At 43.0% G+C, this 21,820-nt stretch overlaps 1 long non-coding RNA gene across 1 annotated transcript in view; it reads left to right on the top strand.

Annotated features, from left to right (window-relative positions):
* Positions 1–21,820, top strand: part of LOC139828012 (uncharacterized) — a 41,099-nt gene that overhangs the window by 8,386 nt on the left and 10,893 nt on the right. Inside the window, exons 2-4 of the long non-coding RNA XR_011739173.1 lie at positions 10,039–10,115; positions 15,043–15,176; positions 15,433–15,573. This is a non-coding gene — a long non-coding RNA (uncharacterized lncRNA). The remainder of the gene's footprint in view (positions 1–10,038; positions 10,116–15,042; positions 15,177–15,432; positions 15,574–21,820) is intronic.

Raw genomic sequence — 21,820 nt, 5'->3', positions numbered from 1 at the left:
TTTTGCTTCCCACGTCGTGTTGTGATTTTGCACCCCGCCCTTTTCCACGGGCTGCGAGCGCTGATGTCCGAGGCCCAGAGTCTATAGTTCGCCAAAGAGACCCCGGTTTCCTAGACCCCCATCCAGCCCCGAGGGACCTGTGCAGCCCGGGAGATGTCAGAGAGGGGTGGCCTGCAGCCAGCAGCTCGGTGCTTCGGAGTCACCCCTTGCCCCCTCCTGCAGCCACTCACCTTCAGCCCCATAACCCGGGCCAACCCTCAAGTAGAGGTCGCAGCAGGACCAGTACCTGGGCTGCAGAAGCGTCCCAGTCCTGGCGGGTGAGCCCAGGAGTATTCCCAACGGGAGTAGTTTAGAGCCTGGAGAGCTGGATCCAGTCTTGCAGCCCATGCACTGCCCTGGGATTACTTCCAGCAGCGGAGCTGGAGGGAGGAAGGTGAAGCAATTTTGCTGTGTACAGCCCTGTGCTTAGTGCCGAAGTACCGTCTCAGCGGCTGTGGGCGGCTCCACACCGTCAGGCAGCGGGGGCTGCTCGCTGCCTGGACCCGACTCAGGCTTCCTCGGGACGTTCCAGTGCCACCGACTCGGCCCCGACGGCAGAGCGGGCTGCTGCTCACTGCCTGCCCTGTCACTGCCCCGGCACTGATGCATGCTACATCCACCCGGCCTTAATAGTGTTTTTCTCGACAGTTTTTCTCCTCCCTAAGGATGAGATCGGAGACATCCCTGTTTGGAACATTTTTCCTCGGAGCACTTTAGATCATCTCAGGGTGCCCAATAGGCAGAAGGTGCTCGGCGATGGGGCAGGGGAACAGAATGGCCTTGGGAGGTGTGGGCTTTTCCTGCTGCTTGTGGGAGACTAGAACCTATATGATAGGAAGAAAGGTGATGCCAAGGCCTCCAGAGAAAGTTTGCTGGCAAGATCTCCAAGTGTAGCGGCTGCGAAGGTCTCCATGCAGTCCTGCTGGATATGCCACTATCAGCGGCTCCCTCGCACTCCCGTACCAGGGTTTCTCTGCATAATAAACTGGGTGCTTATCCCAAATCGGGCAAACCACGGGTGCGCTCGGCGAGAGGTCGAGTCAGAAACTCCGTGCAGCGCAGGGCGAGGTTTACCGCATCTCTGCTGTTTCCAGGATCGAGACCTTCTAGCTGCAAAGACCTGCTGCCGGTCTCTGAGCAGAGGCACGGTGAAGTGGCCGAGGTGGGCCTTGGAAACAAGTTCATAGATCGGTGACCATATCTACGAACTCAGCGATTGCTCAACAATTTAGAAAACTCAGTACCGCTGCTTCCACTCGTTGTCAAAACTTGCAGATATTTGCCCAATGTCTCTTTTGTGTCATCCAGAGTACTGCGAACAGCCTTTTGGTCTCTGGATATCAGGATATAAGCCACATAGTATCTCTCTTCACTTGTGTATAAACACGCTCCACTCATAATACGAATAATAGAAGAAATGTCACTTAGGAAAAAACAAAACAAAACAAAACATCCCATTGTTCATCACACTTGAAGGGTTTGCATATCTTTGTATGCACGCAATTTAGGACCGAGGTGGGGGCTCTCATGGGATTTGAATTTGAAGTGCCCTTTTTACCTTGTAGTTTTTAACCTATATCCTCCGTTAGTAAACTGTGACTATCAAAAGAAAATAACAATTAATCTATTATAAATCCTGCTCCTGTAAAATATGCTTGCAAGACCAAGTAATCGCAAGATTCTGAAAGGGAAATTAATTTTGAAGGATGAAACCATCCTAGATAAATTATTAATATATTACTATTGTAAATTAATAACCGTTTTATATTTGCACAGCTGCAGCACGGTAGCAGATACAAAAGACTATCAGGACCGACTTCCTATATTAATATGTGTACTACTTTCTTTAAAATTGTGCACGGTTTCTTTAGGACCAAAAATGCTTTTACATCTTCTGAACCGATTGCCTTCAGTATTTCTGTGTTTATACTCACAAAATACAGTTTCTAATTTACAAACGAATCTAAGCACACTGTTCTGTGAAACAGTGCAAAAAAGATAGGGTTACACTGGCAACGTGATGCGAATTTAGACAATAAAGATGAACTTTAGCTTGGCTTTCAGAAATAGTTTTTGTTGTTGTTATGAGTCGTTTTTTGCTGTTTGTTTCTGGGTTTGTTTTGGTTTTGGTTTTCCCTGGATGTACTATGAATGTTCTACATAAAAAGTAAAGCAAAGCTGTGGACTTATTAATGCTTGTGCCCTTTGGGATCATAGAATCATTTAGGTTGGAAAATAAGATCGTCGAGTCCAACCTAACACTGCCAAGACATTTTATTAAAAGTCAGCTAACATTTTTGTGCTCGTACTTCCCCGTCATTATTTCATTTGAATGTGCAATTGAGCATTAAAATTGGTTTCTTTTAGATATATGTATATGACTATACGCATAAGATTGCTCGCTCCGTCGACTAAGGGATAGGGTTCAGGCAGTTGGGAAAAGGACTTTAAGGACTCGGACCCCTCTGTTAGCTAATCGACGTGGAAATGCCACGGGTGGTGACTCTTGTTCCAAGCGCCCGGGTGTGCGGGGGAGCCCGACCCCCACCGTGACACCGAAGGACCCCACCGGCCCAAGAGAATCGCTTTTCCCAGCTGCCCCCACCCCCCCCCTCTACCCCGGGCGACACCCGCCTGATGACAGCTGAAGGGGACCGCATGAAAACGACAGAAAACAACCGGGTGAGCCGGTCCGCTGCCGCGGCACACTTCTGCAGCTCTGCACAGACTTTTCTGCCCCGCTTTCACCAGCAAGTCTTTCTCGTCTGCCAACCCTGGAAGGGGTACCCGGCCTCCGGAGCAGCCCCCCAGTCCGCGCGGAGCCGCAGTCTTTGTTTTCGGTGGCGTCTCCGTGGCCCTCACCCGGAGGCAGAGGACATAGTAAGGCGACATCAACAGTGAATGGGGTACAATTCGCCAGAGCTCGGGGTTTTATCACTTTGGAGGCGCCAGATTTTTTAACGGGAAGCTGTACACCGGGCAGGCTCAGGTTGCTCACCCCATCCCTCCCCTTCAGCTGGACATCTCCTGGGAAAGAGTGAAGCGGGGAGGAGGCTCTGATCTGGCAGTACGTGTCTGAGCGCAGGTATCGAGGACGCCGGCGGATACTGCGCGTAGTGCCTAACCCGACCGCGGGAGCAGAGGGAGCCCTCGGGTCCGAGAAATACCCCCGCTTTCTCTCCTGGTGGGAAGAACAACCGTAAGCGCCAGTCCTTTCCCATGGCGTGATCCTTATATAGTTGTATATATATATATGTGTGTGTATACAAAAATATTTGCTTTCAGTGTAGTTGTGCCTTATGCGAACTGGGATGTTTCTGGTAGGGGATTCCTTCCCCAGGAGCTTTGCCGGAATAACCAGAGCAACGTTTGTCCCCGGCTCCTGCTCTGGTGCTCACCGACTGCGTGCTTAAAGTAAATGCGTTTGTTGCTGCTCGTTTGTTTTTCTCTTGGTGTGCTCTGGGACTCTCTAAATGAGCTGCCGGTAATATCTCTAAATCCCTTCTGGCGTCAGAAGCTAACATAAAAAATACAGGCTGTTCTGCCTCTCTTTTTTCCATCTCTCCCTGAATCTTTGATCCACGATGAGAAGGAGGCGGTGTGAAAGGAAAGAAACACCACAACGGTGTGTCCAGAGGGAGAGAGAGGAACTTTCTTGAGTCCGCAGAATGCCGTTTATCCCGGCGTGAGCCCGAAATCCGCGCAGAAGGGTGCTGTGGGTACCGGTCCGGCTGCGGTAAGCCCTCCCACTCCGCCAGGAGTAGCCCCGCTCTGCCACTTTGCCAAGGTGTTGTTTGCCTGGAGAGGCTAATGTGTTATTTCTACAGCATTTCTACACATTGCACGGCAGGAAAAAAAGGACCACGTTCCATCAGCACCGTGAAATACCCGGCCAGAGGAACAGCCCTGCCCACCACCCGCGGTGTCCAGGTCTGCCTGAATTTGCTGGAATGGGAGTCAAGAGCTGTGGGTGCACCGTGTCTTTATTTCTTAGGAAAACCTTGTTTTATTCTCTTGCCAGGTTGATACTGAAAGTGATTGACGATTTTGAGCAATACTCTCCTTGTCCTGCTTACCAGAGATGGGTGTTGGAGCAGCCGCCCCCCCCCCCCCCGCCTCCTAAATGGCCTGTGTGTGGGCCTGACACCAGGGAGCCTGGAGGGGGCTCAGGACCAGACCTTGGTGCCAGGGGAGATCCAGCCGTCCGGCAGGGAGATGTGCCCACCAGCTGCCATGTGGTTTCTTCTCAGACCTTGGAAAAGTACTTCTAGGACAGAAGGAAACTGATGTTGGATTACAGACAGTGTACCTGCCCCATCAAAACCATCAGGCCTCAGCCTTTACCACACCAACCAGGCTCTGGGGCCAGGCCCAGAGCTGGGATGGAGGGTGGCTCAATCACCCAGTGGTGATTACACTGCGGCCTGATCTGTACTGTTCCTGCAGCCGTAGCTATCAGGTTTTTCCTTCTGCCTGCTAGCCATTCTCTTACAGTGCTGCTTCTCTTTTAAAACAGAGAAGAAGCTCAGCAGTGTCCCTCAAGTAGATGTGATGTGTGGTTAGAATAACTCTTGCTTGCCGAGCGGTTAGGGTGGAGGAAAGTCTCTGAGTTTAACTGTGCTGGGAATTTTCCACTTAAATTTCAGTCACAGAAACTGTTTGTTTCCAATGTGGAACATGCTCCAGGCCTCTGTGTGATTAAATTCATCTGCAGCATTTTGGACGAGACACTGCAGTGAGAGAGTGAAACTGGGAGTTTCTGCTGGGTCATGGCAAAGCTGCAGGCATAATTCAGAGAGTACTCATATACCGAAGGGTTATCTCTCCCTCTCACTCCTTCCCCATCTTCCCTCTGAGTGTGAAGGTAATCCTGGGCTAAGTGTAGTGTTTATATCTAACAACCCTGTACATTTGAGTCAGTCAGTCACACAATTTTGAGAATAACTAGTAAGCTATGAAAGAGAGATTCAAGCATTATCAGTCATCCAGTTTATGGTGGCATCTGCTTGAAAGAAGGTAGATCCCATGTTGGTAGTGGTGATGATGATTGCCTTATCTGTTGTAATGCAAGACCACAGGAAACGCGATCAACACATTTTGAAGTAACAGGGTAGCTCTCACTGACAGCTGTTTTATCTTTTTTCATCCTTTCCTCTGCCAGTACCAGGATTACAGTTTTAACTTCATGCTTTCACTTCTTCTCTGGTATCAATATTGCACTTGAACAAAATTACAACCAAATGAGGGCTTCTTTGCTGAACCTCTCTGTCCTTGAAGCCCTTTTTTACCTTACCAGCCTTTCAATACTATGGAAGTCCTGTAGTCCTTCCTCACATACAGTTAACCGTCTGACCTCTCCTGAAGCATTTAAGAAATCTTCTCTGATTTCTTCTCCTCTTCCTTCAGGTCATCAGGTTTTTCTGCCTATGAGGATGCAAATCTGAAAACCTTTCCACTAATTTATGGAGCAACAGTCCCTTCCAGCTGTTCACAGTGCATGGAAAGAACAAGTCCTCTCAGACAAACTGGTGTTTTAAAGCCACCAGGGTGGTATGCTGTGCCCAGCTGTGGGCAGAGCTAAGCCCTCCCTGCGCTGCCAGTGGGTGTAGAAGCTGCCTGGCACTGTCATGCCTGAAATTTCATGTTTGGTGCCCAATACATGCACAGTCAAGCCCAGGTTTCAAGGTGTTTTCTTTCTGGGCTTAATTCCACTATCATGCACCAAAACAACTAATATCTTATTTGGCAGCAAGTTTCACTCAGTCTTAGTCATGAAGATGGAATTGGTCCTACAACAACAATAATAGCTCTTTACCTGTGTCTTTTCCAACACTCCCTATATGGCATTCCCATCACAAAAGCAAACAGAAGGTCCCAGAAAGCAGCAGCAAGTTCAGAGAGATCTGTCTTTTCACCAGTTTGAATTTTGCCAGGTTGTACTTGCTCCAAGAGCTTGAGCTATAGCGCATCCTTTCTGGTATTGAACTCCTGGGAAGACACAAACTCTTTTACGCAATGGAGAGCTAAATATTTTTTAAATAAAGTTATCTAGTGGTTAACAGTACTGACTCTTGTGTATGCTACTTCTAACATGAATCTACCTAGCCTCTTTCAGAGACCAAAAATGGAAATTATTTCATCTTCTAGACAAAAAGTCTTGCGATTTGACAACAGAAGTGGCTTACAACTCTTGGCTCAGTCTCCCACCCTCCCTCCCTTCTACCCTTCCTTCTGTTTCTGTACTGAAGTCTGTGAGAGCTTTATGTGGACACTGGGAAGACAACTTGTTTCTTTCAGCAACTACAATTCCTTGAGTACCTCAGCCTAGTGCAGGGTTAACCAAGTCAGGCCACACTTAACAACTGAATAACTGTTACTGCAGCTTGCTCTGTGCACAATTATTCATCCCAGGTACTTCTGAAATACTTTTCTGATTTTTTGTTGTCTTCCATTTTGGTTACATCCAACTCCGTATTACAAGGTGCTGAATAACAGGTTATGAACCCTATCAAGTAGTGGCTCCAGGGTTTGTTTACCAACATCCACTGGAGACTCCAGCTTTTCTGCAGAAACAGAAACTGAGCCCAGGCTTATCCAAGTATCAAGCTGTCACATTCTTTGGGGCCTGCAGAGCAAACTGGCCTTTGTGAAGAATGTTTACCATGACTGTAAGGCAGCTGTGTTTAGAGAGTAATTTCAGGAAAGTCTAGAAATAACCAGTTGGATTTCCGTAACAGATTCGTACCTAATTGTAAGGGAAGAACAACCGTTCATCAATTGGAGCTTTGCATCTATCATGGGTGATATAATGAAATGGCAGCAACAAGACTCAAACAAGGATGCAGGGTAATCTTCAGGGTCTAAATGACACTCAGCTCTAACTTGGGTCATAATTTATCAGTTATTTCAGGATCTGTTCCTGAAACATTAATAGAGGAGCCAGTTGGTGTAATCCTGATGTATGTGCTGGTGATAAGTATTCCCACTCAGTGGGGCTGTCATTAGCTTTAGATTCTGGCTGTGTGAGCCATGTGCCTACAGTCCAATTTTTGCAGCTTCCAACTTAGTAGCTGTAGAAATATATGCTATCAGATTTAGGATACAGGAGAGAACTAGTCACAGAGGCTTATCCTGGCTTCAGGACAAGAGTGAATTTTTACTATAAACAATATCCAATGTGTAAGGAATTCTGTCCATTTCTTCTAAACTGAAGCACCTCTCCATCCCAAAGGTCTCCTTTTCCATACCACTCCCAGTGCCAGAGGCAGCCAAGCATGGCACATGGAAGAGAGCTGAGCAAACCATGAGCGAGCTTGTTAAGGATGTGCAATTTACTTTGTACCTCTATGGAGCACCAACTCTGGAGTATAGTGCCTTTAACTCGCTCAGATGCTATTTAGCCCAGGTAGGACAGGTCCTTTAATTGGACAGACAAATAGACTAGTTGTATTTTTGTTTTGCTTGAAGGATTTTTTTTTCTTCTACAAATAAATTCTGTTTATTGATGTCTCCTACAAACTTCTGGGTCAATATTTCGGAGCTCATTTTAATCACCTGTTTTCAAAGGTGAAACTCTTCTCAGACCCTGTAGCAAACCCAAACTTTCAAAAATTTTCCAGACCAGAAAGTTGCAGAAATTTCTAAGGTATGATTTTTTTCATAATTTTATCAAATTCTTTACTTGTTCTCTTCAATTTTTAACATTACAGACAATGAAGATTCTTGTCTCCCTGTGACTTTATCTTCTACTTTTGCTGCTGGCATTTATTTATGACTAAAACATTAAGCTAACATTACAACAAAACTGGTTAAACAAGCTGCAAAAATGATACTAACTGAATGAAATATCTGATTATGGTGACAAACAGATAAAGTAACTCAGATAAAGGATTTATTTTGTCCATGTGACTGCAAAGTGCAGCATTTTAGAAGCAATAGGGCCAAGTTCTGTCTTATGATTCACCTGCTCTGCTTTCCAGACGGGCTATGAGCTACCAGAAGGTATGAAAGAGGCTTTATACTCTACAGCACATGATCATCGCCTTGTTAACGCAAGCTCCAGCAGCTTATGCTTTCACTCTGGAGTTCCTTGAGACAGTTCTTTGATTTATGATGGCCCAAATGGTAATTGGTAAACACACATGTAAAGGAGCCACAGAAGCCAGCAGCAGCTAAACACAGACATCTGAAGGCATAAGTTTGGTTTTGAAGTAAAACTGCAAATACTCCTTTTCTGCCCGGCCCCGCCCCACCTTACCCCCCCCCCCCCCCCAAGTAACTGCAGTTCAAGAGGTGGGGGAAATACTGGAAGGGAAGAAAATTAGTTCTCAACTGTTCGTGCAGGGTTTCACTAGGAGGAGCTATTCCATATGTAATGAATGCGCAGAGCTGTTTGCCATTAGTATATATCAGAACTGCTCCCAGGGCAGCATTTTTGCTATTGCCGTTTGTCTTTTTAATAAAGACTTTTCAAATAGATCAGAAGGCAAACTGACTAAAATTACCGTGGTTCTTTGATTTCTCAGCACGTTTTTTTTTATAGACTTCATTCTACCACCAAGAGGACAGTAAATATTACTACCACATCATGTACACGCTCTATGTAGGACTAGAGTATTTTCTTTAAATATCTAGGTCTTCCTGTAAGTTTTGTACAACAATGAACACAATTGAATACAACCCTCCCTGATGCTTCACCTGCAGGAGAAACAATAAACCATGATAACATTAAGGGCAGTCAGGAGTAAGAATATGACTTATTACTTGAGTTCTGCAGTTTTTCAACCCTAGGAAAAGCACAACTGCATCTTTAAGGTGCTGATAATGGCACAGGGCAACCCTATTCCAGGTTGGAAAATATGGGAAAAGAAAGGTGAGTAATAAGGCAAACTGCCTCTGAGAGGGAGCTCTCTGAGGTTACTGGCACTGCCATGTTCCTTTGGGAAGCCCAAAGTCCCTGTGGGCTTGTCCTTGGAGAATCATAGAATCATAGAACGTCCTGAGTTGGAAGGCACCCACAGGGATCATTGAGTCCAGCTCCTGTACTTGGATATGACAACCCCACAGTTCACACCATGTATTTGAGGGTGTTGTCCAGTCTATTCTTGAACACTGTCAGGCTTGGAGCCATGACTGCCTCTCTGGGGAGCCTGTTCCAGTGCTCAAAAGAAGCTGGAAAAAGCTGAGAAGATGGCTGCAGCTCAGCCTTCTGTTCTACTTCTCAGACTGCTGTGTGCCCTCTCAGATTGCTGTGTGCCTGCTTCTAGGGGCAGGAGCAAAGGTCCATTACTCCCTCCTACTTCCCTTCAGAAATTTTTTCCTCAGGAAAGAGTAATCACTTTTCCCAGCCTGCAGGCTCACAGCAGATGAGCAGTAATACTGTCTGGTGAAAGTACAGCTGCCACTATCTCTAACCTTGCAAGGCACGTACCAACATCTTCCCATGGCTGAGCTGTACTCTTCAGTGAGTGGAGGGAAAAGTCCTCTGTTAAAGTGATACACAGTGATGGCAAAAAGTCATTTACTAGTATGGACCAGGAGTTGAACCTGTGTGGGAAGCTGACCCTGCAGAGGAGCAATAGATATCAGCTTCAGGAGCCCCTGCTGGGTCACCTTCACCCACCATAAGGGACTTGGAATATCCAGTGGATTCTCCACCAGCATTTCTCTGTCATAGGGACTACAGCTGAACTATTCAAAATCACTGCAGTGTTTACTTTTCAATTCTGTACTGCATTAGGGGTCCAAGCTAGGCTAGTAAACACGTAAGAGAACAAAAAATGGATATCTTACTTGAACATTTCTGATGCACATAAAGATATGAAGTTTCTTGCACGAGTAGAAAATGTCACATTTTTCTCTCTTTCTGTAAGGAAAAAAAATGCAACCTTCTTCAAAAACAGCACTTAAACATTTTCCTTACAGTGTGCTCCTTGCAAATGCATGTGGGGGTCTTAGATGACACCCTGTTTAAGTCTACTGTATTAATTCTGTTTGCAGACTGACTCCGTTTAGATCTCTGTGATGGTGACCTGACTTACCAGCATCAAAGGAACTGTTACAAGAATACTAGCAAGGTACTGGAATACGGGAGGGACTGGAAACATTCCTGGGAAGGTTTTAGCCCGGTGATGAAGAATGCGTTTGTGTTATTATTTTAGCACAAGTGTCTTCTATAATGTTAAGGTTTGCTATCAAATACAATATAAATTACACATCTGGTTGGAAGAAATAAATGTTATAATGCTTCAAAGACTATCTGTCAGGCTTAAAAAGCAAAGAGATGAGGATTTATTGGGTTTTTTTATTGTTAACAGAAAAGCCTTGGGATCCCAAAACAGATCAGGGTTATAAGTAAATGTGGGTTCTCTTTTTTTTTTTTTTTTTTTGTTCACCTTAACAGACAGTTAACATCAAGCTCAAGTTGAATGCTAAATGTTGACTGTGTACAGTTAGATTATGTTAGCTTAATCAATATACAGATGAAAAAGGCTGTTGAAAAAATATGCGTCATAGGCATATTCCACATTTTGAAAATTTCAGACAGTGTACTATTCTGGAGATATTATTTGATTAAGAAACCTCAATCTTACCCATTTCCAGACTTGCAAGACCTTTGGGAAGCAACAGTGGGCTCTCTCTGTGTAAAGGCTTAGAATGGATGTCTATTTGCAGTAGAATGAATGATAAAGGAAATAAGAACTTCTAAAATAGATGTCCTATAAAACTGTAATTCGGGGAAATTAGGTTAATACTAGCATTTCTGAATTAGCAGTTGAAGGTGGCTTGAAGACATACACATATGATTTCCTGCCTGAGTTGCTGGTGACTTCAGCCTCCTTTCCAGAAGATCATTGTTCCATGCAACGCTGGTTAAAGCCTTGCAAAGGTCACTGTGAGGCATTGGAGGGAACTGTACAAATCCAGGCCCATACATTCTCCTAAAAGTGTCTGCAAGAGCTTATCTTCTGCTCCGTCAGGCCTGGGTTGAATCTTCCATGGAATTTAAATTAAATTCTTATGGTAACCTCTTTATTGAATTTATAAAAATAATCTAACCATGCTGTGTTGAGGACATCCTTTGTTTCGTTTGGTTATTATTTAATTACTAAATAAGGAAAAATTAATTACAAATTTCATGACTCATACGATATTTCAAAATGTCATGTACTGTAAAGTGCCATTTACACCTACTACACTGGCACTTAACTCACTTCCTATTATTCCTGAGGCAATTAATGTCAGTAATTACAGGACGTAACAAGTCTAATATTGACTGTATTATGGAATAAAGTGATGTTGGGCTGCTAGAGTGTGTTTTATATTAAGTACAAAAAGCTTCTAATACAGTTAATGTAACTATAAATCTTAACTCAAATGCTTATATGTCTCTTTTATGACCTGAATAAACTCTGAGGTAGAAGCAGGGCAGCTGAATAGCTGCTTGCTGCCAAACCACATATTCAGTTGAATGTGCACTTACAATATCCTTTTCATATTGAATAATAACAGAAATACAGAAAAGGAGCTGAATATTTTCTCTAAATGAAGTATTTTTTCCAGAACACTGCATTTAATGGTAAAAAAAATTCCTTGAATAAACATGAACTGTAGAATCGTAAATATATAGGTAAAACATAAACCAATCCAAACAGTGTAGGATTTTTTTTTTTCCAGTGGAAATCTAGTCTGTGCTTATGATAAGGAGTGCTCAACAGGTTTTGATGTGTTAAATATTGAACACCTGGGGGGCATCCTGTGGCTTGCGGAATGTGCATTGCTCTGCCCCGCTTGGGGAGGCTGCCAGGGTGGCTCAGGTGTGGAGGCAGCCAGAAATCACAGTCACCTCTGGAAGTGCTGGTGTTCGCTGAGTGAGCTGCTGGAGGAAGGCTGGGCTCTGATGGTGAAGAACATTTTGGAGGCTTGTCAAACACAGATGATAACATGATTTGATGTGGCTTTGTGCTTGCTTGCGCTTGCTGATGCAAGACCTCTGAGCACAAAACCCGCACAGGAAAAACATGCACTGAGGACATGGTAAGGATCAGCTAAGGTGCTGCCAAGGTTCAGCCTCACCCACTGGGTCCTGCAGCACCAGTGTCTCCCCACGACATCAGTGCATAGTTGCTGAGGTTTCATCCCAGGTGCCTGTGGTGTGAGAGTGGCAGTGGCATGGGAGCCTGTGAGGTAAAACAGGGAGCAAAACAATTTGACCCACAAAAAAAAAAAAGATTTAGGGGCAAGCTGCACTGAAAATCACAGAACTAAGCCCAGAGAGAGATCAACTACCAGAAAGAACAAGTCCCACTTCAATCAGTTCCCACCGAAATCAACTCCTTTCAATTGGAAGTTCTCTTTAAAGACCTTCAGTACAATATGACCCTTTAATATAAAGCATGTCAACATCTAAATTGATGATGTTAATTTTTTTAAAACTATTTACAGGGCGAGTATTTCCCTCTGAATTTGTAATAAGTCATGTAAGACATCTTTTCATTCCATTCGCCTTTAAAAAGAAATATTTGGTAGTTTAAAATGTTTAATGTAGTGGAAAATCTAAAGGGGAAAATAAAGCATCAATAGACTATTTCAGCAGCAGAAACCATTTGGGACCTGTTTAACCTCCTAAGCTCTTCTCCAAATTTATTTGGAAAGGGGCATATAAAGAGCTCATCACTTTCCATCTCCATTTTCGTGTGTGCAGCATGTGAAATAGTTCAGCTTCGTACTCACACTCCAAGCTGATATTGACGGTGGGCTGAAGTAACTTGAGAGCACTATTTCTTCCTCCTTATGACAGTTCTGGAACATTTGGATGACTAATTACCTTGTTACTAGTCAGCATTTTTTTTTAATATGTATTTGACTTTATTTATGCATTTACATGTCTATAAGGGTATAAGCCACACACACAGGATAACATTTTAAACCAGAGGATTATTGCAAAACAATGTCCCAGGGCTTTCTCAGCGCTTGTGACAGGAAAACTACACAGGCAAGAGAAAATTTTGCTCATGTCCAGTGTTTCACCCTGTCCATTGTTCGGTACAGACCAAACTGAAGGACTAACATGAAGATGTAATCAAGGTCTTCCTCAGCTCAGTGCAAACCTTCCCCTGACTTCAAGGGTTAATGAACTAAATGAAAGTATGAACAGAGGTTATGGAGCATTGGGCAGTGTGGAATACCCTCTCCTCTTCTCCTCAGTTTAAGTCACATTTCTAATTAATAAGCCTGTAAGAAACAGTTCTTCAAAATCATTCTAAACATAACAGCCAAATTCTGCTTATGCCCAGGGACTTGCCATAGAACTCCTTTTGCAGACAACACTCCCATTACTGTCAACAACAACCAAGCAAGCAAAACCATCAGATTTAAAATATAGATGAACTATAAGGATGCATGCGTGTTAGTGACAGGCTGTGTTTGCGTCTGTGTCAGTGTCTCTGTATACGCATATTTATTTACTTACCTCTTGTGTTGAAGATAAAAGCTTTTAACCCTACCCAAACTTTGAAACATTATTTCTAAAAGTTGAACCCCATAAACAATAGAGTATAACTGCCCTCTCCCTCCTTTCTTTCTATTGTTTTGTTTGTTTGTTTCCAGCAGTGCCTGGCTTGGCAGATCCTTGCAGGAGTGTCTGTTCTGCATTCTTAGAGGTAGCTCAAAAAGAAATCCAGGCAGTAACTGCATCTCTCTGCCATGTCCTGCAAACCCCTGCTGAAAGCCTGGTGAAAAGCTACACAGCAGTGGCATTAACAGTACATACATAAGCATTTATCCAGCCAGAGAAAACTGTTCCCTAAAAAAACTGACTGCTAGTTTCTACAGGGTTAAGCCACATTAGCATGACAGGCTGCTTCCAGAAAGAGCATCATAACTGTAAGGGTAAATAATGTCTTTTTTATTTATGGTAAAAATGTAAGCAGACCCTCCTGAAGGGATGTTTTTAAAAAAAAAAAAAATGGCTGGAGTAGGGAGGGGAGACATGCTGGATGATGACATGTGGTTTTATCCCAGTAGAAGGATTTTTACTTCAGCAGTTCTCGGGGGGCACTGTGGCTGCAGGAGGACAAAAGAGGAAGAGGATGATGAGACAGAAATACAGATGAGGTATCAAATGTGACAAGAGAGCAGCTGGGTGAAGAAACAGGGATAAGACTTCGAAAGGAAACACATGGGCAAAAACCTGAAGCTAAGAGGCTGTGTTCAGGAGGTGGAGATCTGGGTCTGGGTCCCTATGGAGACTGGGACTTGAAACCCAGATGGGAGAGACCAGTGACACCTTCAGGTAAGAGACTGAAAGAGAGAAGGGATGAGCAATTGGGACTGGGTGGGAATTGGCAACAGCAGCTGGCCATGAGAGAAAGCAGTGGCTGGAAACAAGGAGCCAGGGCTGAAGAAGGAATGGGACAGGGACAAAGACAGTTAGAGGGGAGAAAGGCAGAGCTAGAGGAGAAAGACACTTGTTAGACACTACAGGCTGCCTTTCACTGATCATTCCAGGGCAGGGAATGCAGCATGAGGCCCCTGCTCATGGCACTGCTCTGGTCTCAGCCCCTAGCAAAATTGTCCTCTGGTCCACAGAGAAGCAGACAACTTAGTATTGCTACAAATCACCCCATTAACTCAAAGGGCAGAAGTCCATATGGTGAAGCTAAGAGCTAACCCCAATAGCGTGAGGCATAGAGGTGTTAATATGATGCCACATAATAGAATTTTTGTTTTTCCACTTTGCTTCATTAAGAACCTAGGAAATTACCTACAAACACTCTCTTAAAAGAACTCTGTGAGCTGCCAAAGCAAACACGCAGAAGTTGGAAAGCACCAGAGCTAAAGTTATCTGTGTAATTTTTTTCTTCTGCATGTGTGCATTTGGAATAGAGGAACCCATACTCTTTTCCCACAGATGTGTCAGCTTGTGCTCAGCCCTGGATCCTGCTTAAGATGAGTCAGGATTGTGTAATGCGAGATGCTTAGCACCCTATTCATCTGTTGCAGGTTCAATGGTGTGTTTTGAATACAGTTGAGGGGAAAAACAGCGACAGCTATCTTGCCTAAAGATATTGAATGTCAATTTGAAGACCTGGATGCATCTCTTTTTGCCTCTACCATATATATCTTCTAAGATATCAGTAAGTTCTTACACCAAATTTTGCACACATGGTCACTAATTGCATGTTCCCATTTATAAGTGTACCTGACTTGAAACTCCTGGGTCTGATTTGAAGAAGTCCTGGGCACTCACAGCTGCAGCAGGACTTGAGTGGAGCTCTGCTCTATATATCTAAAGAATTACATAATGGCAAGTATCTGGACAGATTAGGTCCTGAGTTCTTAAACTGAGCATCTGAAATCGCTGCACCTCTCTGTTTTGTTTTCCACCTGTAGGTGGTGATGATAACCCTAGGGGCAATCTGAAAATAAATAGAAGTTTGTGAACTGCTTAGAGACTGCAGCCATTAAGATAATGGGAAACTTCCCAAATGAAATTAAAAACTCTTTCTTCAGATCAAGATCAACTGGTCTGTGGTAAGTAGGAGTTTGGACCACATGTTAAACACACGGAGAAAGCAAAATGGCTTTTCAATAAATGAATGCCACCCATCCAGTGAATGAAGCAAGGATCCTGTGGGAGAGGCATGAAGTGGTCACGTATTTAAAGATGGCATCACAAGCATGCATATAGAGGGAGTATGTTTAGACTGCATACTTCCAAGGCTGGTTATTCAAACTGCTGCACACTCAATGTCAAAACAAAAATTGCTAATACGATTTCTGTGTGTGGAGGGTCAGGGATAACAGTTGCTTTAGAATAGTATTTTCTTTTGAAGGAGAAATTTTCAGATGGAAATCAAGCTAAACATTGCTTCTATGTGTTGTTAGCCAGCCCTAACACAGCTCAAAAAAAAAAAAAAAAGCATATATACTATTACAAAACCTAATAGGAACTGGGTGACTGCCATATATTACCTGGCACACTGAAACTGTAAAATCTGCTTTCACCATCAGTGTGTGACTTATCATCTGGAAGTGATATAGTTGTGTGATTACCTTGGGACTGCAGTTCTTTTTGGTTCTTTACTGGCAAGCAAATAACGATGGAGAATAAGACTTTAGCACCATCAAGTAAACAAATAATTGGGCTGGAGATTTCAAAACCAGAGGTGAGAAGTGATTTTGAAGCCAGTCAAAATTCTGCAGGTTTTATCCTCCATGGTTGTTATTAAAAGTAGTTATAAAATCCAGATCTTTGCCCTCCCTCACCCCCCAGCACCTTCTTTCCTTTGTTATGTGGTATGCAAGAAACGCTACTTGAAATATACTGCTGCTCAGCTCTGCACAGTCCATGTCCATAAACTGAGTTTGTTTTTTGAAGTAATTTGCACAGTATAGATCTGTATTCTTCTCTAAGTGCACACACCTGTAATTTCCATCAGCATCACTAGGAGCTACTTGTAGTTAAAGAAGAGAAAATGTGTGCTGTACTGGGCACTTCACACAAGAATCTACAAATGGGTCCCTGTTAGCTCCCTCTGACTAAAAAAGCCATGAAAAGCACATCTGATAAATTTCTTGACTGGTTGACATGGCAGGTGGCCTTCCATTAGAAACAGGATAGTTATATCTGATGTCCCAAATATTTCTGAAGTGAGCACAGAAATTTCAAGAACATATCAGCCCAAAGGTATCATTCTGTGTGGGGTCACAGCTCTCATCGACTCATCTCACCTACTGTGTCCCAAATGCTTTTGCAGATTTAACAGGCACTGTTTGTTTAGCAATAAATACATGCAGAGGAAAAGAGAAATTAAAAAGTGATGACAAGCGAGAATATATTTGCTTATAGTCAAGGGTGAATTAGGTTGAAGTGGAGGAATACTGGAAGGCAGTTTCAGATTCAGGAGCTCCAGGGGTTCTTACACAATACCAGCTGAGGAAGGACTGTGGGGTGGACCAAAGGGGATGCCTCAGCTATGTTAGCAGGAAGAAGGGGGTAAAGAGGAGAGAGTTTGATAAAGACAGGCAAGTGAGACTAGGGAGTTCAACTTATTATTTTAAATGTGACATGTCACATATATTATTCTTTAGTGCATTCGTAAACCCCCATTCTCATGCATTCACTAGAAACTGTGTGGGAGGAGCAATTTAGAATACTCCAGGGGAAAACCGAAACAGCAAAACTTGAAAGATTTTGTAGACACACATTTTCTGAAAGTATATTCAAGTATTTGGTAGAATGAAAAATAAATCTTTTGTTTAGGTCATATTTTAAGAGAGTTTTCTTCCCTAGGAGGGTAGCACAGTACTGGAAGTCATTACTCAGAGGGACTGCAGATCCTCCATCCAAGGAAATTTTCAAGGCTGAGCTAGAGACAGCCAAAGGTGAACTGGTCTGCTGCTGAGGGTGGTGGGGAATGCTGACAAGCAGGATCAGAGCCCTTGTGGTCCCCTGTTTCCCACAATCGGCAATGGTGAGGTGAGCGAGGATCCTGCGTTTTGCTCTGTGAAGGCCCCTCTCTGGCTCTGACACTAATAATCAACCAAAAACATTACTTTGAAATACACCCTGTGAGAAAGCATTTCAGCTCACATAAGAGTCTGACAAATTTTAGCTAATGTTTCACATTTGCTTTCAAAGCTGTGGCTAATGAGTGACATGGAGAATAGCTTCAAAACCATCGAAGTGTTTCAGTTTTGAAAAGTATTTAAAATAGGTCCAGCATTAATAAGGAGTCCTTGAGACTGGCAGTGCTAGGAGCATAACGCTGCCTCAGGTCATCCCCATGCCCAAAAGAGGTCAAGGATGTCAGGCAAGATAGGCAAAAGAACATTTTGTCAGTGAACTCAACTGGGGCTTACAGGGGAAATGCTTCCTTACGGAAAAGATTCCAGCTGCTCCTCATGTCCCAGCAAGAGAAGTGTGGGCATGTAGGGGATTTAGGCAGCAAGTACAAGAAGTACCTTCAGGGTCAGGTACCAGCTGTGAGGGTGTGGAGGGGGACGTTGTGAAGGCCAGAGTTAGAGGCTGCTGGACACAGTAGCTTAAATGAGCAGAAATGTAAGTACATGATTTCATAAGTCCTGCCCCATATAGCTAATATTTAATACAAATCTGTTCTGGCACAATTTTTCATAAATTACTCCTATCCTTATATGTGCAAATGGCTCAGACATCTTGAGCTACACTCTTTTTTAACTAGCTGCATCACTTCCTGAAGGAGGAATGGGTGTGGAGTGTTGCAGCATGTTGTGGTCAGCAATTATATTGTTGATATCCGTTTCTTAACTAACAATCAAACAATAGCTGAGATTATGTCCAGAGTAACCATCCCGGCAGCAGATGCACATGTGATGTAGCATCCTGATAGATCTCCCACAGTTAGCAGAAGACTGAATGCCGACAATAATGCATTCAGAGAAGTCTCACAAAAGGACCAAGAAAATCAATGGACTGGATTTCTGTTGCCTCTCCCTGGAGCCATTCAGAAGGCTTACACTCCTTTTTTTCTGAACAACTGTTCCCAGTCCACTGGGCACAGCACTGTGACACAGCCCTGCAACCCTTCTACCACCTGATCTCTCCTGTCCAGCACAATTCAGAGGCGGGGAAACACTATGGCACGATGAGCCCAGCATCAGCAGGACTGTGGTGAACTGGTATGAGCAGAATCCAATGAATCTCACATCCAAAGTGTGATCCTTACCCCATGCATCTGTCTCTGTCAGGACAAATAGGCTTTTTTCTTTTTTTTTTTTTTTCCCAGTCTCTCAAAAAGCAGATTTAGGTTATGCAGAAGAGACAGTAAGCCAGGTTTATGACCAGGTTTGGATTGATAGTTGTGCAGTCTAAAATACTGAGTAACAAGTGACACCACATCAGCTGAGCTGCTGGAGCTGAGTAAATGAATGTTCTAAGCACATTCATTAAGCACAGGGACAATGTGCTAGGTGTTAAGACACCCTTGTGGATATGTGCAGGCCTTCAGCAGAAACGAAAGAGCTGTAAATTATTCCACCCTTCTTCTCAGAGTTAGACAGGGGAGATTGGCAGGCACAAGGAGACAGCTCATTTATGATTAATTAAATTATTGTAGGATTCACTTCATCTCATAGATCCAGAGAAGTGATTTAATACATCTCCCCTGCCCCTCACCCATATGTATAATTATTTCAAGTTTCTTTTAGTTGCAGATCCAGAACTGGATCTTTTATTAAGTGTTTTAACAGAACTACAGAGCTGACAAAGTGGGTCAGTTATTTCTTATTAAAAAAAAAAAAATCCAAACTTGACACAATGTAGATACTTCTAACTGTTATATTTTAGCGATTCCACAACCTGTGTAAGGTATTGTGGCCAACATACCAAGAGAAACTTTTTGATGAAGACAATATATCTATACATACAGAAAGTGACCAATGAGGGCTGATGCCACAGATTCCATTTGCCACAATAGTATTTTCTGGCAAAGCCTAGTTCTCACAACATTTTCCCTAACTTGCCTAAAGCACTATAACTACATGTAGCAGTGTGCAAGGTTATGTCTAAACCACTTCTTCCTCCCTTCCCTGCTGCAAGCAGGCACTGGCTGATATCGTAGGAACACCTGTGTGTTGTCAGCTTCTGCACTTTTAGTGACCAGTGAAACTTCCAGACATGTCCTTTCTACACTTTTTTTATTGGTTAAGTTCACAGAAAACCCACTTAATTATTGTGTAATGCCTTCATGAATCAAGCTTTTACTGTGCAATTCAAGTTGCAGTAAAATGAGGGTGCTTCATATGTTAACAATTACAGGCTAGATTTATAAAAGCATCACACACTGTTTGCATTGGCTTTTCTAACTACTTTATTCATAAAACAGTGTTAATGCACTTAAAATAAATTCACCTCCCTTCTGAAACTCATTAAACTCTTGTGTCTCTGTACAGATAACTTTTTAGTCACCATGTACCCTAGGAATGCATCACATAAAATAAAGCTGGCATGTTCCTGCTCACACTTTTTTACTGTTCAACCAGACAGGTGTGTGAGTAAGCCATGTCTGGAGCCACGTCTATGCTGCATCTTACAGGGTTTCAGGTTACAGACATGAGGGACCATCCATGATGGACTCTGTCCTAAAGAGCAAAAGGATGAATTACAGCAAGGATCTAGACCACTATAAAAGGACACCAAGAAGAATTTTGCTTTGAAATTCTAATCTATGCTTCAAGTTCAAGTTTGCTCTGTTTCCGCCGGCTTCAATGAATGTCAGCTGTACTCACACAGCTGTAAAATGTTATTTATACCTGTAAGTCTACTCAGGTCAGGGTAACACAACTGGTGTAAGAGAAGAAGTCAGTTCATTGCCTTGCTGTAAGTGAGGGCAGGATTGTCTGCAATAGTAGACAGGCCCCTAGCAACTGAATTTTGTTTTTACAAATCACGTTTATTTGGATGGAAACTCAAATTAGATTTATTTTGTAGGAAACATTTATTTTCTTACTTAATGCAATCTGACCTTTTGAAAGTAATTTTTTATTTTACACCAAGAAGACAAAAGAATTTGCTTTTTGTTTTCTTGTTCCTTTTTTACAAAGGGGTTTTGTTTAGCTTTTCTTTTTAATATGGACACACATATATAAATTTATTTAAAATTTTGTAGGACAGGATTTGTAAAAGAGGCACTGAGGAAGAAGTTCTTGATGGAGAGGACCCTTTACATAAGCAGGACATCACTGCTTTTTGACTCAGTCTTCCTCTGAAGATCCATAGAAACCATAGTGTTTCTTACCAAATGAATTTCCTGGTTGGAACATGTGATCAGCTTGGAAAAAGTGTGGTTTTGTGCAGTCTGTTTCCTGCCCAAGTACAACTTTGCCTTTGGCACTAAACTAGCACCACAAGTCATAATCAATTAAAGTTCTTGTTTTTCCTTTTGGAACTAAGCACTCAAGTTTTTTGCATGAAAGTCTTAATGGTTGCTGTATGTATAAGTGTGAATGTTTTCCTATGTCATTCGTACTAATGAAGGCCTGCAGGTGTATTTGGAACACATTTTCTGAAGGGACTTGCAGAAATATTTTTTGCTTTTCCTTTCTGGTGACGCTCGCCTGCCAGCCCCCAGCATCTGCATATAAAATCAAATTTTGTGGCCAGTCTGGAATTCCATACCCCAAATCAGATCACGAACTTGTACCCAGTTTAAAGTCTTCTCTGGAAAAATGCTCCAGGAAAAGACTTAAAACATTACAGAAGAAATAGACTACTAAATGGGCCATAGAAACACTACTTCAGATTGACCTAATCAAAATGAATTTGTTTCATCTTCCTACAATTGAGTAATAGATGTTGATAAAGCCACCAAATTATTTAGCTCCAAGCCTAGCTGCAATTTCTCTTAATGATGAATATGAGATAAATGTAATAAATGTAGCTCAGCCCTGAGCAACAAACTGAGAGTTCCCTGTTAACAGATGATAGAGCAGTCATTCTTGTTATCCACGTTTCTGAGGTTTTCTGAAAAGAAAGTACAGAAATCTGATAGGAAGGCACATAGTATTTGCCAGAATGAGTAATCCCAGAGAACTCACTAAGCCTATTGAAGTCAATTGAGAGATTTTTCATCTAGGATTTCTGTGAGTGTTCATATTTTCCAAAAAGCAGTGTGATTCACAGTCTAGGAACATCTCTTCCTGGACTGTTAGGAAATCTTAGATCAGGAATCTGCAGAAAGTAACCCAAAGGTGCTCTCCTAGTGAGGTTCTCCTGTGAAGTACTGATAAAACAAGACTC

The sequence above is a fragment of the Patagioenas fasciata genome, chromosome 5 (assembly GCF_037038585.1).
Source record: "Patagioenas fasciata isolate bPatFas1 chromosome 5, bPatFas1.hap1, whole genome shotgun sequence".
Taxonomy (NCBI): domain Eukaryota; kingdom Metazoa; phylum Chordata; class Aves; order Columbiformes; family Columbidae; genus Patagioenas; species Patagioenas fasciata.
The sequence above is the reverse complement of the archived record's forward strand: the minus strand, read 5'-3'. Positions and strand labels throughout refer to the sequence as shown.